Source organism: Rhinolophus sinicus, chromosome 8 (genome assembly GCF_057876585.1).
Source record: "Rhinolophus sinicus isolate RSI-liver-muscle chromosome 8, RSI-T2T, whole genome shotgun sequence".
Classification (NCBI taxonomy): Eukaryota; Metazoa; Chordata; class Mammalia; order Chiroptera; family Rhinolophidae; genus Rhinolophus; species Rhinolophus sinicus.
The window spans coordinates 15,310,499-15,326,966 of NC_142508.1; the positions used below are offsets into that span (position 1 = coordinate 15,310,499).

General features: G+C 47.6%; 1 protein-coding gene across 1 annotated transcript in view; it reads left to right on the forward strand.

The window, feature by feature from the left end:
• Positions 1–16,468, forward strand: part of PODXL (podocalyxin like) — a 53,501-nt gene that overhangs the window by 20,113 nt on the left and 16,920 nt on the right. The gene's annotated exons all lie outside the window — the stretch shown is intronic.

Genomic DNA, 16,468 nt, shown 5'->3' on the forward strand with positions numbered 1-16,468 from the left:
CACGCAGTGGCCCTCACTGGAAGCCACCAAATGCCCATCAGCAGCAGAACGGGTACATGCCTGGGGACATGTTCCCACTGTAGCCTACTCTATTGCAATGAGAATGAGCAGTCTCCAACTGTTCACCCTAGGAAGGCTGAATCGCAGACATAAAATGCCAAGGGAACGAAGCCAGACCCAAAAGTCAGTACTGCATGATGCCATTAATATAAAATTCAAAACCAGGCAAAACGAAGCCATGATATTTACGTCAGAAGAGAGGTTACCCTTGGACAGAGAGTGGAAGGGGACCCGGGGAAGGTTTCCAGGATGCAGTGTCCTGTTCCATGAGCTGGGCGCTGGTCACGTGGGTGTATTCCATCAGCACTTGTGATGCAGGCAGTTCTCTGAATGGATGTAATTCTTCGATAAAACAACTAAAATAGAGGGGGAAGGCACTGTTCTCTGAGGACCCCCGGATGGAACACAGCAGAAGCTACTGTGAACCCTTCAGCAGGCCCCAGGCAAACAGTTCAGGTGGGCAGCCCAGGGAGAAAGGCTCTGGACCAGAGGAGAAGAGGAAGGGAGCCAGGTGAGCTGCAGGACATGTCTGCTGTCGGCTTCTACCCCAGCCCTGCCCCCAACCCCAGCTGTCTGTCACTGGCCATTCCCGTGAGGGTCCGAGAGCGAGCGTGAAGCACGAGGGGCCCATCCTGGGAACACACTTAACACGTGGCCACTGGCAGTGGTGCTGCACAGGAGCCAGAGGTCCATTCCACGAGGGTCTTAGCACCGAGGAGTGACATTGCTAGTAAATGGTAACAGCCATACAGAGAGGGGAGGGCACCCTGTACGGACCATCACCCACACTCACCTCTCTGAGGTCTGAGATTGGACTGGGGTGGTCTTAGGTTTTTAAATTCTTACTTTTTAAGTTTGCTTTTTGAATAGGTAACAGTTTAAGCATTCCCCTTTGTAATACGAGTTGCAAATACTCTTCCCAGTTTGCCCTCACACGGTTCCATGTCCTACAGAAGGCTAGTACAGGTGGCTCTTGGGCTCTTAGGGACATCACTGTATTGGGTCCGCCTCTGGATAAAAACCCATGCTTCTGGCCCCAGACGCAGGGGGCATCCTGTGCATGAGGGGTCGGCAAACGCTCTGCCGCCTGTATTTGTAAATAACGTTTTATTGGAACATAGTCCCACTCGTTTACTTACATACTGCCTACGGCTACTTTCGGGCTACAGTGAAGCTGAGTAGTTGGAACAGAGACTGTATGTCCCGCAAGGTCTAAAGTGTCTACTCTCTGACCCTTTAAAGAAAAACTGCCATTATTCTACACACGGGAAGCAAAGCGCAGGAACGTAAGTAGCCCCTGTACCAGCCCCCTACTCTTAGCCTGGTCTTCTGCCTCAGGACCACCCAATGCCCTGCAAAGAAAGCTACTCCCCTGTCAGACTGGCGCCCCCAGTGCCCTGACCGCTTACTTGCTGTGGTGCTGAACAGGGCAGTTCACCTTTCTTCATTGCAGTTTCTTAGTATAGAAACTTCTGGCATTTCTCAACATTAGGTGAGATTCTACATAAAAACCCAGCCCTAGCTGATGGTCAGGGTGTTAATACATGAGTTCCCTTCCTCCTTCTGCAGTCAGACATTTATCAGACTCTTCCATCTTCACCCACACCCCTCAGGGTGGGGTGGGGAAGGAGGCAGAGGTGACGGAGCTTGGTTTCACCAAGGAGGAAACCCAGGCCTGAGCAGGACATAGGCATGTTCGGCATATGCCCTTCCCCACGTGGCCCCTACCACCAGGCACACGTCCCAGAGCCCACCCAGCCGTCAATGGCTCTCACGGAGGCCCCGGCTGCCCATCCGTTCCCTGGGACATGACTGGGGTCCCTGGCAGGGCAGAACTTGAGGCAGGAAAGGCCCTCCCTTCTCACCCCTGCTCTGACTCTTCCCCCAGGCTTCTCTGAGGAGGGGAGGAGATTCTTCCTGGAGCTGGGCCCCACCCAGGCCTCAGGTTCCCCTTCTCCAGGGAGATACCCCTTCTCTGGGAATTCCTCTGACCACAACCACCCCGTGCTGTCACTTGCCCCTCCCCCCTCCCCACATGGCCGTACCTCACTGGAGAACCTGGGGAGAGCCCCAGTGGGTCTGGGGAAGCCTTGTGTCCACCTTCCCCTGGGACGAGGCCTGCACAGGCGTGAGCATCCCCAGAGGAAGAGGCATGTTAGAGCATGGCGCTGTAACGGGAAGTGTGGTGGGGCCTGACTCGGGGCAGCGAGTGAGGAGCCTTTCCTGTCTGCCTTGGGATAGAATCACGGCTGACGTGATTGCGCACTTTCTATGTGCACCCATTGTCCTAAGGACTGAGCGGTATGATGTTGTTACTATCATTACCCACCTCACTTCTGAGGAACAGTGTTCAGACACTTGCCTGGCACAGCCAGTGTGGTGGAACTGGGCCTTGAACCCAGGTGGTCGGGCTCCAGGGCCAGGCTCCTAACCACTGTTTTGTGGAGAGGGAGGGGCAGAGCGAGAAGGGTCAGGCAGCGGGAAGGCACTGGAGCAGGTACCCTCGGGCTCAGGCCACACTCCCAGGTGCAGGGGACAGGAAAGAATGACGCACTGCTGTTTTGGGGAAGAAGTGGGGTGAGGTCCTCAGGCCTTGGTGCCCGCGCCTGCAGGGAGGCGTGTACCCAAGCGAAGGCTGCCTTCCCCCATTGCTGGGAGGCCTCCACGCTGGACAGTGGCAGCCCTCTCTCCTGCCCCGAGAAACAGCCAGACGGGCCCCACCCTATGAACCAGTGTTGGGCAGGCCAGCTGAAACAAGCTGATAAGGGCGAACAATTCCACATTTGAAGAATGCCCGGAATTATCTCCCCTGAGGGGCAGCTCTGGGCCCTGGGAGAGGTGGTGCTGAGGAGCCTGATAACCCCCAAGGGCGCTGTTCGCTGTCCAGAGGCACCAGGCGGACTCGCAGTGCAGCCAACAGAGCTGCCAGGGCCCCGGGGAAGGACCAGGAGGTGGCACCTGACCACAACCTGTGGCACAGCCGCCTGCCTGACCACTCGGCCTGACGGGGGGTGACGAGGTCAGGTTGGGACTCTGTCCTTCCCGACACTGGAGCTGTCCTTCCTGCGATTTCTGTTCTCATTACCAACCCCTACCCCGCGCCCCTTGCCTTAGCTCGGGCAGCTGCCACAAACTACCACAGCCTGCATGGCCTACGACAGCCTTTATTTCTCCAATTCTGGAGGCAGGCAATTCCGAGCTCAGGGTGGCAGCAGGTCAGGTTCGGGAGAGAACCCTGTTCCTGGCTTGCAGGCGGCTGCCACCTTCCTGCATGTCCTCACATGGCAGACAGGAGGCTCTGGTGGCTCTTCCTTTTCTAAGCACACTAGTCCCATCATGGGGGCTCCACTCTCAGGATCCCATCTAAGCCTCCCAAAGGCCCCACCTCCTAATACCATCCCATTGGGGGGCAGGGCTTCAACATAGGAATTTGGGGGGGCACCAAACATTCAGAGTGTAACCCCCCTTATGCCAGGGAAGTTGACCTGGTGCGTCTTTGGGGACCCCAGCCCAAACAAGGGGCTATCTGGAGGCATATAGGGAGCAGCCCCAGAGATCATTATCCCCATTTTGGGGGGACCTGTGGCAGCCTGAAAAACGGTCCCCTCTCAAAATAAATACACATCAAATCCCTGAAACTGGTGATTATCACCTTATTTGGACACAGCATCTTTGCAGATGTAATTAAGCTGCGGATCTTGCGATGAAATCATTCTGGATTACCTGGGTGCTTGTTGACAAGTTTGACTTGGCAGTCATACTTTTTTTTGTTGTTGACAAGTTTCCTTATAAGTGACAGAGAGAGAGGAAGAGGCAGCAATGTGACCATGGTCAGAGATTGGAGTCATGCTGCTGCAAGCCAAGGAATGCCAGCGACAGCAAGAAGCTAGAAGAGGCAAGGAAGGGCTCCCCTTTGCAGCTCCAGAGGGAAGCGACCTGCTCAAACCTTGATTTCAGACTTCTGGCCTCCAGACCTCCGAGAGAATAAATTTCTGTTGTTTTAAGCCAGCCAGTGTGTGGGCATTCGAATGGCAGCCCCAGGAAACTGATACAGGACCCAGGGCACTGAGAGGGTCCCAACTTGACTCAAGCCCAGTGCAGGCCTGGGAGATCGCCATACTGGTTGGCAGAGGTGAGGCGAGTCAGCTTCCCTGTTGCCCTTCCCAGGCTCCTGGTCCAGAGCTCTGACCTCTGCCCACAAGCCCCAGGTCAGGCTCCCCCGCCCCCAACACTGCAGTTAGGACCTTTGAGGTGGGGGGTGGGAGTAGCTTCCTTAATGCCACAGAGGACAAGCATTTATAAGGGGTGGGTACAGAACGAATGAGATACCTAGGGCCAAACACCAGAGCAAACAGTCTGCAAGGACAGGGCCCACTGTGGGGGCAGAGGGGGGGACCCAGAGGGCCTCTTGGTGGAGGGCAGTGAGTGCTCAGCGAAGTAAGAGGGAGGCAGTGGGACAGGATGACCCCGCTCTGCTGAGGCAGGAACATGGAAAGTCCTGGCTGGACTGCGGGGCACTGACTTACCTGGTAAAACCCTAGAAGCACAGAGGTGGGAACATACCATGGAGGGCGGGGAATCACCTTTTTCAAAATGAAGGAAGGAGAGTGAGAGGGGCTGAATGCAGTGTAAAGAGAGGACATCTGATATACGGGCACTGGGGGAAAGGATTGGCCAGGCCGTCAGTGGGCCTGGAGCCTAGGGCAGCCCCAGGTCCCTTACTGATTCCAGGACTTTGGGGCCATCATCCTTCCAAAGCCCCCCTATCCTACCAGCCACACTAATTCCCAGCTACTGCACAGAAGCCCGGCAATAAAGGATTTGGGGTCTGACAGGGGTGGGCCCTAGAGAGCTAGGGGAGGCTTCAACCAGACTGAACCTGAGGCAGCATCGCCTTGCCCTTCTGGGTCACGAGCAGGGCCTCCTGGGAGGGAAGAGGTTCACAAAGCAGATGCCATATGCTGGGGAAAGGAGTTTCAAGGTCCATCAGGTCTCAGGAAGGCCCAGAGCAAGGCCTCTAAAGTGGCTGGTTAGGATGGCTCTTCTCACAGCAAAAACCCACTGACCTATGAACACAGCATCACGTTTGGGAAAGGACCTACGCATCCCCAGGGCCCTGAGATGCGTTTCTTTCATAGAGGGCCGAGGACCTACCCGAGGCCTTGGGGCTCGGAGGCAGAACCCAGACCACAGGCTCAGGTCTCTGATTCCCAGTCTGCACTTTCCTTGGTCTCCAGGCATCAGCGCGCCCTGCCTGGTCTCTGCCCTTTCCCTGTCCCCCCTGGGAGCTTTCTGGTTTTATTTCCCTGGAGATGAACAGCAGTTGGCAGCGGGGGTGGGGTAGGGGGTGAGCTGGGGTTACGAAGGGGACGTACTGGTGTCTCGGCCAGAGCCTCCCCGCTCACTGCCTTCCTGCCCTCCTTCCACACGCCCTCTTCCTGGGGCATTCTTCTGAGTTTCCTCTCCCACTATTAATAGTCAGGAGTCAACCCAGGTCTGTCAATGGCCAGAAACAGGAGGAAGCAGGCCCTCACTGAAGGTTCAGAGCAGTGTTCTCAGCCCAGGGGAGGACACTGAAGTGAAGCTTCTCCCTCTCGCATCCACTCCCCACCTCCCTGCGCTGGAGATACGCATATGGAGGACCCAGCACCTCTCGGGGGGCTGCCCCTTGCACCGCACTGACGTCTACACAGCCTTCAAGACCAGCTTCAGCTGCTCCCTGCAGCTGCCTTACCGACTGCTCTCGCCTGACCCATCACTCACTGAGGCCTTCACTCCTTCCTCTCCATCTCAGGTCGCCACGCCATTCTCAGTGGCCCCCGTACCCACCTGGGGAAACAAGTCAATGCCCAGGCCTCCCCGTTTCGTGAGCTTTTCTCCTCTCCTTCATTCAGTCGTGCCTGTTGCACACGCGGACCGTGATCAGCGCCACAAACTGCACCCCCTCTGGACCCTAAGCATTTCATCCTTTGACCACTATGTCTCTGCCTCCCAATGTGTCTGCTCAAGTTCCACGATACCACAGTGGCCCGTGTCGTGGCCTGTCAGCCGGTCTGTCGTTATCCGGCCTGCATTTCACCGTCCGTTATACTCCCCGCCGGACAAACCTCCTCAGGTCCCCCGCACCCTCTTCAGCCGTAACTCACCGAGCAAACCCCATTCCCCGGTGAACCTGCCTCCATCCCGTGCCTCTGCCAAAGCAGCTCGGGTGAAAAATCACCCACCCGCACTGATTGGATCACTTTTAAATTCATGCATTTATGCCTTTACTTGGCAACTGCTCCTCGGCACTCGTCCTTTCTTCCCCAGCACAGTGACTCCGAGGGCGGCCCTCGTGCCAGCGGCATCGGAACAACGGAGCAGCGAGTTAGAAATCCACAGTCTTATGCTCCCCCCCAGACCTGCTGAATCAGAAACTCGGGGGCTGGGTCCCCCCGGGTGATTCTGATGCTCCCTCCAGTTTGAGAACCACTTTTCCGTAGGCTCTGCTTCCCATTTCCAAGATGAGTATTTCGTACTTTTTCCTGCCACCTAATTCTTCCTCCGCTCTTATTTTATCGATATCAGTACGGCTGATTTCATCCAGACTTGATTGAGAACCTGTCCAATGGAAACGTATGGTCTCACTAACAAAATTACAACGTACTTACCGTCTGCGTCCATCCTCCTTCCGGTTTCAAAGGCGGAAGTAGCCGGTTTCAAAGGCGGAAGTGTCCGACCACGTAATAGAGTCCGGGTCCTCCGTGGGGGTTCTGGGTCAACACACGTGTGTTCCTTTCTGTATCTTAAGGACCTGAGGAGACCGCAGAGTGGGAACAAAAAAGGGGCATTTTTCATCAGCCCTAGTGTCTCCTACCTTCAAAACAGAAAGCAAAACGTTCTTCACTGGACCAGCTCCCTCCAGTGGCTGCCGTGTTTCTCTGCTCCTCTTCATACCTAACATTTGATAGTTATCTACACACATACACGCTCACTTCTCTACCGCTCACTGTCTCTTCCGTCAGCCCCAGTCAGACTTTCCACCTGTAAGTTGAGGTGGCCACGGACTTCCATTATTGCCAGTCTCATCATTCGGCACAGTCACCACTCCCCCCTTGCACACACACACACACACACACACACACACACACACACCCCAAAACAGACGTCCCTGTTGCATCTCCCTAATCCTAAACTTAGTATTAAGTTATCCCAAACTTAGTATTAAATTCTGTAAAATTGTAGTAATCGTTTCTGTTTCTATCTCCAAAATTATAGTTTTGCCAATTTTTGACTCATAAATCATGTAAGTAGTCTTGTTTTTATTGTTCAGTATTATTTTTTAGATTAATTCATGTTAATACATGTATTATATAATAAAATACATCTAATACATTTGCTGATTTCCAGGGCTGTGTAGTATTCCAATATGTGAATATACAATAACTTACTTATCCACACCACTGTTGACAAACACTTGCTTGTTAACTGTATGGGGCCACTACAAAAATCCTGTTGAGAACATTCTTAAGAATACACCCTGATGCATACATATGTGCATCTCCCTAGGGTAAATGCCTGGTGATACAACTGAAAGTTGTAGATTGAAAGCTATCACTTGGTAGCGCCATACTATTTTCCAATGTGTTTATACCAATTTACACTACTACGTATTCTTGCTAACACTGGTTATTGTCTGACGTAAAAAATTTTGCCATTCTAGTGGATATGAAATAATTCTTATTTGATTTTGCATTTCCCTAATTACTAACATATTTTAGAATGTCCAGAGGCTATTTGGGCTACTTCTTCTGTGAAATACCTGTTTCATTCTTTTGGCTATTTATGTCTAAGAGGTTATTGTTTTCTTATATAGAAGTTTGTTTGTTTTTTAAAATGTATCCTAGATACAAATCTTTTATGACTACATATGTCACAACTATTTTTTCCTAATTCTTTTTTATTTCCTCTTTTTAAAAAGTTTTTAAATGTAGATTTACAGAAGAGTTGCAAAGATCGTACAGAGAGTTCATATACCTTTCAGCTTCCCCTAATGTTAACATCTTACACAATCATGGTACATTTATCAGAACTAAGAAGTTAACACTGGTACAATACTAATAACTAAACTACAGACTATTTATATTTTACCGGTATTTCCACTAATGGTCTCTTTTGTTCCAGAACATGACATTGCATTTAATCATCACGGCTGACTCGTCTCTTACAATCTGTGGAAGTTTCTTATTCTTTCCTTATTGTTCATAATCTTGATGGTTTTTAAGAGTACTAGCCGAATATTTTGTGGAATGTCTTCCAATTGGGGTGTGTCTGAAGGTTTTTCATGGTTAGACTGGGGTAGTGTATTTTTAGAAAGAAGATGACAGAAGTGCCCTTCTCATTACAGCTTATCAGGGGATATGATGACTTGTGGCTGGTCATGACTTATCACTGGTGATGTTAACCTTGATCATTTGGGAAAGACGATGTGTCTGTCAGATTTCTCCACTATAATGTTACTATTTTTCCCTTTCCATCCTCTGTTAGAAGAGAGTCACTAAGACCAACCCACATTCATATTGGGGTGGGGCAGAATATGTTCCTCTTAGAGATGGGAAGAGTAGCTGCAATTTTTTGGAATTCTTCTGTAAGGATAATTTGGTCCTTCTTCCCCATTGATTTATTTATTCAATCATTTATCAGCACGGACTCATAGATATTTATTATATTCTTTGTGTTCCAATACAGTATTTTTTATTTTGTTGCTTAAATTGTTCCAAGTTTGGCCTTTGGGAGCTCTTTGTCTTTTGGATTTGCCCACTTTTTCTCCTTCCTTTAGCACTTCCTATATTTGGCATTACAAGGTGTTCCAGGCTCATCTTGCATTTTCCCTATGTCAGCACTAGAGTCAAATCATTTCTGCAAGGAGCCCTGGTTCATTTTATTGGAGAATAAAGAGGGCTGGGTATACTTGATGTTACTGGCATGTCACTGTTGGTGGACAGAGCTAGGAAATATATGTTTGTGTACTAACCCCATGTATGCACACAAATCTTGGTATTGCTTTATCTGTGTATATACTTGTATATTAAAACATGAGTTCATACTGACCTCTGTTTCCAACATCACATCACAGCTTGCTTATTTGTAACTTCTTTGACAGTGAGGAACCTGGCTTTTGTTATTTATCATTTGTTTTTAGCCATTCTAATAGGTGTGTGATGATATTGCATTGTAGCTTTAATATGCATTTGCCTATTGAGTAATGATGTTGATATGCTTATTTGTCATTTGTATATATTCTTTGGTGATTTTTCCTTGTAGATCTTTTGCCCGTTAAAAAAAAAAATTGGGTTATCTTCTTATTGTTGAGTTTTAAGATGAGATCCCTCCACCCCCACTTTATTGAACTGGCTAGGACTTCTGTGGAGTCCTATGTGTTCAGTGGAGTGGTGAGAGAGGACATCTTTGTCTTGTTCCCAAATTCAAGGGCAAGGCATTCAGTCTTTCCCATTTAGTATCATGTTAGCTGAAGGGTTATTTGGATACATAATTTATTAGGGTTAGGACAGTTCCCTTCTATTCCTAGTTTGCTGAGAACTTTTAAAATCATGAATGAATGAATGATCAATTTTGTCAAATGATTTTTCTGCGTATATTGATGAGCATGTGGTTTTGCTTATTTTGTTGTTAAGATGGTGAATTGCATTGACAGATTTTTTTTTTTAACTTTTTTAAAAAATTTATTTTAAGTGTGTATTTCCAGGACCCATCAGTTCCAACTCAAGTAGCTGTCCCAATCCAGTTGTGGAGGGCACAGCTCACAGTGGCCCATGTGGGGATCAAACCGGCAACCTTGTTGTAAGAGCACAGGGCTCTAACCAACTGAGCTAACTGGCCGCCCCCCGGCCTTGATAGATTTTTGAAAATTGAACTAGCCATGAGATAAACCTTGCTTGATCATGATGTATTATCCTTTTTATATATTGCTAGATTTGATTAGTCCTTAAGGAAATGCAAATTAAAACCACAGTGAGATATCACTTCATACCCACTAAAGTGGCTATAATGAAAAAGACAGATGATAGTCATTGGTGGTGAGGATATGCAGAAATTGGAACCCTTGTACACTGCTGGTGGGCAAATGATAAGGTGCAGCCACTTCGGAGAACAGTTTGGCAGTTGCTCAAAATGCTGTACTGTAGAGTTACCATCTGACCCAGGAATTCCACTTCTAGGTCTGTACCCAAGAGAAATGAAAGCATATGTCACCACAGAAACTTGTACATGAATGTCCGTGGCGGCATTATTCATAATAGCCAAAAAGTGGAAACAACCCAAATGTTCATCAACTGATGAATGGATAAACAAAACCCATGCAATGCAGTATCATTCAGCAATAAAAAGAAATAAAGAACCGACACATGCTACAACACTGATGAACCTAATAAATGTTATACTAAGTTAAAGCAGCCATTCATGAGCTGAGCCGTCCTCATGGTATGATTCCCTTTATGTGAAATGTCCAGCATAGGCAAATCCATAGAGACAGAGAGGTTAGTGGTTACCCAGCACATGGCTTTTCTTCTGCTATGTCTTCAGTGTGAGGGTTTGTGTTAATCTAGTAAGGAGTTGGGCTGGGTTTCAAACTTCTTATTGTACCAGAAGCTACAAGTTGTTGCTCCCCAGAGACTCTTCAAAGGTCTCTCCAGTTGTATTCCACTTATGTTTACTTCACACTTGCTAGCATTTGAGTTAAAGGCAGATGAGAAGGACATTCTCTAATGTTTTGATGAACAGTCAGGCACTGGAACCTGGGGCTTGAGGGTGTGGCTTTCACTAGTGTTCCTGGTGTTTCTGGAAGTGGGACTTAGCACGTATTCCTATTCTCCCCAGGGGAAAAGAGCGCTTTCATTTTTCCTGGTCCTTTTCCCAGCTGCACTGGGCATCAGGCTATGATCTCCCCCCACCCCCCTTCCCTATAGTTTTAATGCTTTGGTTTCCTAGCAGAAATATGGGACATGAATCTGGGCAGCATTTCGTTGGTGGCTGTCATTTTCCTTCCCCAGCTGTGGTGGGTTTCCACCAGTGCCCTCAGGCTGTAGATTTTGTTGACTTCCACTGAAAAGTAAGGCTTTTTTCCACCTTCCTTAGGGGATATGGGGCTATAGTCTCAGGATTGGCTACTGTTTACTTTACCTGGCCAGCCCCACAGGGGAACTTTTGCAAGGTTCTCCCCAATCTTCCTTATGAGCCCCTGGTGGGGTTCCTGGTGGGGGAAAAACCTACATAAGGGTCTGAACCTTTCGATGTCTGCAGTGTCCTGGACTTCACACTTTCACACTGGCCCACACTCAGCCTTTAGTAATTCATCAAAAATATTTACTTATCTTTTTACCTAACTGTCCTGGGTAGCAGATGCTGGGGTCCGGTTTCTCCCTGCTACAGGGGCCTGTCTGCAGTTTTCAGGATGTTTGTTTGCCCACGACCTCAGCTCTCCATTGGGTTCAAGACGAGTCACTGATTTTCTGTCCCTCCAGCTTCTTCTTGCTGTAAGGATAAGAGTGATGTTCTTTTCAGCTCTCTGGACTGTTTAGCTGAAACTGGAAGTCCTAGGGTTTCTTTTGATGAATATAGTTTAGGTGAAGCCAAATTTATCTGTCTTTTTCCTTGGTTTGTACTTTTCATATTTTGTTGATTGACAATTGCATATGAATGAATTATTTCTTTATAGATACACATTAAGGCAAAACAGACTATGCTATGGAAACGTTCATGTAAGGTCAAACTTATTTGACCCTTGAATCGAGGCTTGGAGTTTCTTTATGAGAAAAGTATTAACTGCCAATTCAATTTCTCTGTGAATATAGGACAGATTATTATTTCTATTTCTTCTTGAGTCACTGTGGTCAATTGTGTTTTCTTAGGAATTTGTCCATCTCATCTGCTTTAAATATATCAGCTTTTGCTCATAATGACCTATACTATGACCATCTGTTATTTTTGTACCCCACAAAGGGTTATTTTTTCTCTTGATCAACTTCACCAAAGCCTTTACTATTTTCAGTCTTTAAAAAAAAAAATCAATTTTTTAAGAAAGATTTTATTGTGGAAGGGGAACAGGACTTTATTGGGGAACAGTGTGTACTTCCAGGACTTTTTTCCAAGTCAAGTTGTTGTCCTTTCAATCTTAACTGTGGAGGGTGCTGTTCAGCTTCAAGTTGTTGTCCTTTCAGCCTTAGTTGTGAAGGGCGCAGCTCAGCTCCAGGTCCAGTTGCCATTGCTAGTTGCAGGGGGCGCAGCCCACCAACCCTTGCGGGACTTGAGGAGTTGAACTGGCAACCTTGTGGTTGAGAGGACAGGCTCCAACCAACTGAGCCATCCGGGAGCTCAGCGGCAGCTTAGCTCAAGGTGCCGTGTTCAATCTTAGTTGCAGGGGGCGCTGCCCACCATACCTTGCAGGAGTCGAGGAGTTGAATCGGCAGCCTTGTGGTTGAGAGCCCACTGGCCCATGTGGGAATTGAACTGGCAGCCTTCGGAGTTAGGAGCATGGAGCTCCAACCGCCTGAGCCACCGGGCTGGCACTGAAAAAAAAAAATCAATTTTTGACTTTGTTTCTATTTCATTTATTTCTGCTTTTATCTTTATTATTTCATTCCTTCTATTTTTCTTTGGGCTGATTTTGCAGCTTTCCATTACAAAATTGAAGAGTATGTACAGGATCCAACCTGAGCAGGTCCTAAAGAACGATGTGTAAATTATAACGTGGCTCATACCCTTACGATGCCTATACATGCCACACCACCATCTTTCCCTCAACTCACACCTAAAGGTCTCAGAGAAAGCTAGTTCCCTGTGGTCAGTTGTCTGAAGAGGGAAAAAAGCCAAGTTATGTTGGTGTATATAATATGCTGGAGCCAGGCAAGAGTGGACCGCTGTGGGATAATGGCCCGATTTAGGGGAGACCCTGAAGGAAAGTGTAGAAAGGAAGTTTTTCCAATGGGCAGGACTCTGAATAGTATAGTACATTTCATGGTCTTTTTTTTTAATTGAAGGCAAGCTACAGGTGAGAGGTGAAAATCTGACCAGATTCATAGGCAATAGTTAATGATTTTTAGATACATGATTAGGAACAAGAATGGAGAATCAGTGCAAGAAAGTCTGTGGAAGAGCCATATGGATGGACTTCCTGGGATAGGTCTGGAGTGCGAGGGTTTTTGTCTCACTCTTCATAATTAGATGGACAAGATGACCCATTGTGCCTAGGTGTTAGTTTCTTCATCCACCTGACGACTGCTGTGTGGGCTCACGAACAGGTGGCCATGGTGCAGGGAGGCAGCTAAAACAGGCCCATTTTGGATCCAAATGTGTTTTCCCAGCCGCCATGTACTGTCAGCAACTATTCATGGACGTACAGAATGCCCTATTCAGCATCACGATATTACACAGAGCGTGGAGCCTCACCAAGGAATTCACTCGAAGGCAAAAATACGTAGAGCATTCACCTTACAAGCAGCTATGAATCCTATATGCAGCTACATAATGAAGCAGGGAGGGACATGGGTGGAACCCAGGGGATTCCCTGTGGTGCCTCCTAGTACGGATAGCCTGTTTTAAAAGTAAGTGGGCAGATCTCTCACTGACAGCATTCCTCCTAAGGACTCAGATCTCTGAGAGATGCAATCCAGTGTCTAGTACTAGTGGTGTCAGTGGTGCCAAATGAAGCAACCTGTGTTCACTGGTGGCAGTGATGTCCTCACCAGCTAAATTCAGAAGAGTTCTGGGCACTGCTTCTGACTTGAGCCTGATTATTTGGCCACCTCAAGTGACTTTTATTAGCTAACTGATTCTCTTTTTAGTACACTCACTTTCTGTTTAAAACAGAGTTGATTTCTAATGTTTGACACTAAGAACCCTGGTTTTTATAGAATAGCCGGGGCACGGGAGCAGATTCGAAGGTTGAATTGTGTCCTCCCCAAAAGATATGTTCAAGTCCTAATCCCCAGCACCTGGTACCTGTGTAGGTGACCTTGTTTGGAAATAGGTCTCCAGAGACACAGACACATGGGGCAGAAGGCCATGTGATGGTGGCGTTAGAGACTGGAGTCAGAGCAAAGCCAAGGAGCAGAGCAAAGATGACTAGGAGATGCACAGATTCTTCCCTGTGCCTTGAGGCAGGCTCTGCTGACTTCAGACTTCTGCTGTAGCAGTGTTGGGAAACAAACACTTCACTCAAGGTGCCCGAGTCTGTGAAAAGATTCAGTTCTGGGATCTGGATGAGTGGCTGGCTGTGCTCTCTCTCTACTGTGCTCATTCAAGGCAGGTCTCCGTTTGCCGGGCCGAGAGGTGGGACCGTTGGAGGCTGCCCATCCACTTTGGTCCTAAAGAACATATGTTGGGGCGGCCGGTTGGCTCAGTTGGTTAGAGCGCGGTGCTCGTAACACTCAGGTCACAGGTTCGATTCCCACATGGGCCAGTGAGCTGCGCCCTCCACAGCTAGACTGAAAACAGTGACTTGACTTGGATCTGATGGCTCCTGGGAAAACACACTGTTCCCCAATAAAAATTAAAAAAAAAAAAAAAAAGAACAGAACACATGGTGATTAGCCACTGTCCCCAGTCCCCTTGTTAAGACTATTCTGATGACCATGCTGGTCCTGCTGCCCTTGGTTATCGTACTCCCCTTTTATCCTGGGAATGACCTCTGCCCTGGCCTTTACTAAAGCCCAAGGAACCTGGTGCCCCTCCCCACTGAAACCAGCATCTCCTACCACACCTGCCAAGTGAGGAACAGCCACAACAAGCTGCTCGTCTCCTCAACAACATCCCCAAGTTACTCACATCCGAGACACCATCAAAGATAAGATGCACTATCATGTGATGAACTGCTTAGAGAAAAATACTGTCAAAGTGTGGTGACCCCCGATAATTCCTAATGCGTGCTCATTTCAGAGACGTGAAAAACACACATCGTATTAGGTGGGTGCATAAGTCATTGCGGTTTCTGCAATTGTTTCTAGCCCTTTAAACCACAATGACTTTTGCAACAACCTAATAGAACTCATGAAGTAGAGTGTTTCTCAAAGCCTTGGTGGAGGGCGTGTCGTTGGAGCTCTCTTAAGGAACAAAGTTAGAGTGTGAGTGAGCAGGTCATAACACGATAACCTACTCAGACACCTCTGTCTAAGACCTTGCATTGTTCCAATGCATTATTTCAGGGAATTTCGGGCAACTTAACTTTATTTAACGAGTCCAGGTTTCAGTCAACCAACTAAGAAAACAATGAGAACTGTTTCTAGCTGTTTGAGTCAGCACATTGAATCCAAAACCTCTCATAGGCGTACCCATAGTGATCAACTCAGCCCATTATAAAATTATGATTATCTTTCCTGATCTCACACCCTCATATTACATTTGCAAGAGTTTTTGTAGCTATTCTTTAGTGTGTGAGCCTTCTCGTGGGTCAGATTCTGTGTTGGTCTTTCTGTGGCAGCCTGCGGTCTGACAGTTATTATAGGTTTGGGAAAAAAGGAAGAGTGGTGGAGATGAGTAGGAGATACGGCTTTCTGTGTCAGTGAGCTCAAGTGAGGTTATTAAGAGTTTTCAAGCAAGGTAATAACTCCATCATCAGACAGGAGAACAGGCTGAGTCTACTGGCAAGTGAGTTCCATTGCAGATTGAGATTTATGGATACTCTGACTCGTCGGCGTCCTTTCATATGTCACTGTTCCAATTCTCAGGGTCCTATTTTCATATAAGAGACCTGGTGAGGTTATGAATTCAACTGACACTGTAATTTGGCAACTCATGGGACCAAACTTTTAAGTTTGACTTTTGGTCTTCTCAGCTTTTCAGCTGCAAGCAATAGAGATTGCTTTACTGTAGCCTCAGAAAAACCTCTGCTTTTTAAAAAAGCCTGTGCTTTGATAGGAAGACTTAAGAATTAGAAATGTATCTCTTTCTTTAAGCCAGTAGTTCTCACCGGTAGTGATTTTTATCTCACCCATGGGACATGGGGCAATATCTGGTGACATTTTTGGTTGTCACAACTGGGGAGGGATGTTGTGTATATTTTACTTGCATCTAGTGGACAGAGACCAGGGATGGTGTTAAGTATCTTATAATGCATAGGACAACCTCCCATAACAAAGAAGTATCCAGCCCAAAATGTCAGTAGTTCTGGTGTTGAGAAACCCTGTTTTATGTTGAGAAACCCTGTTTTAAGCTCTTTATCACAGTAAGAAGTAACCATCCCTCTCCATCTCTTAGTTCCTCAAATATGCTGACATCTCCCCTCAGCAATCTCATAAAGATACTGTAACACAATCAATTATAAGAAGCACCCTAATCTTAAGAACTATTAAGAAGGAAAACCCACTGTCAAACCATAGCCCTACATTGATTTTGAACACATGTCCTTTACGTGTGC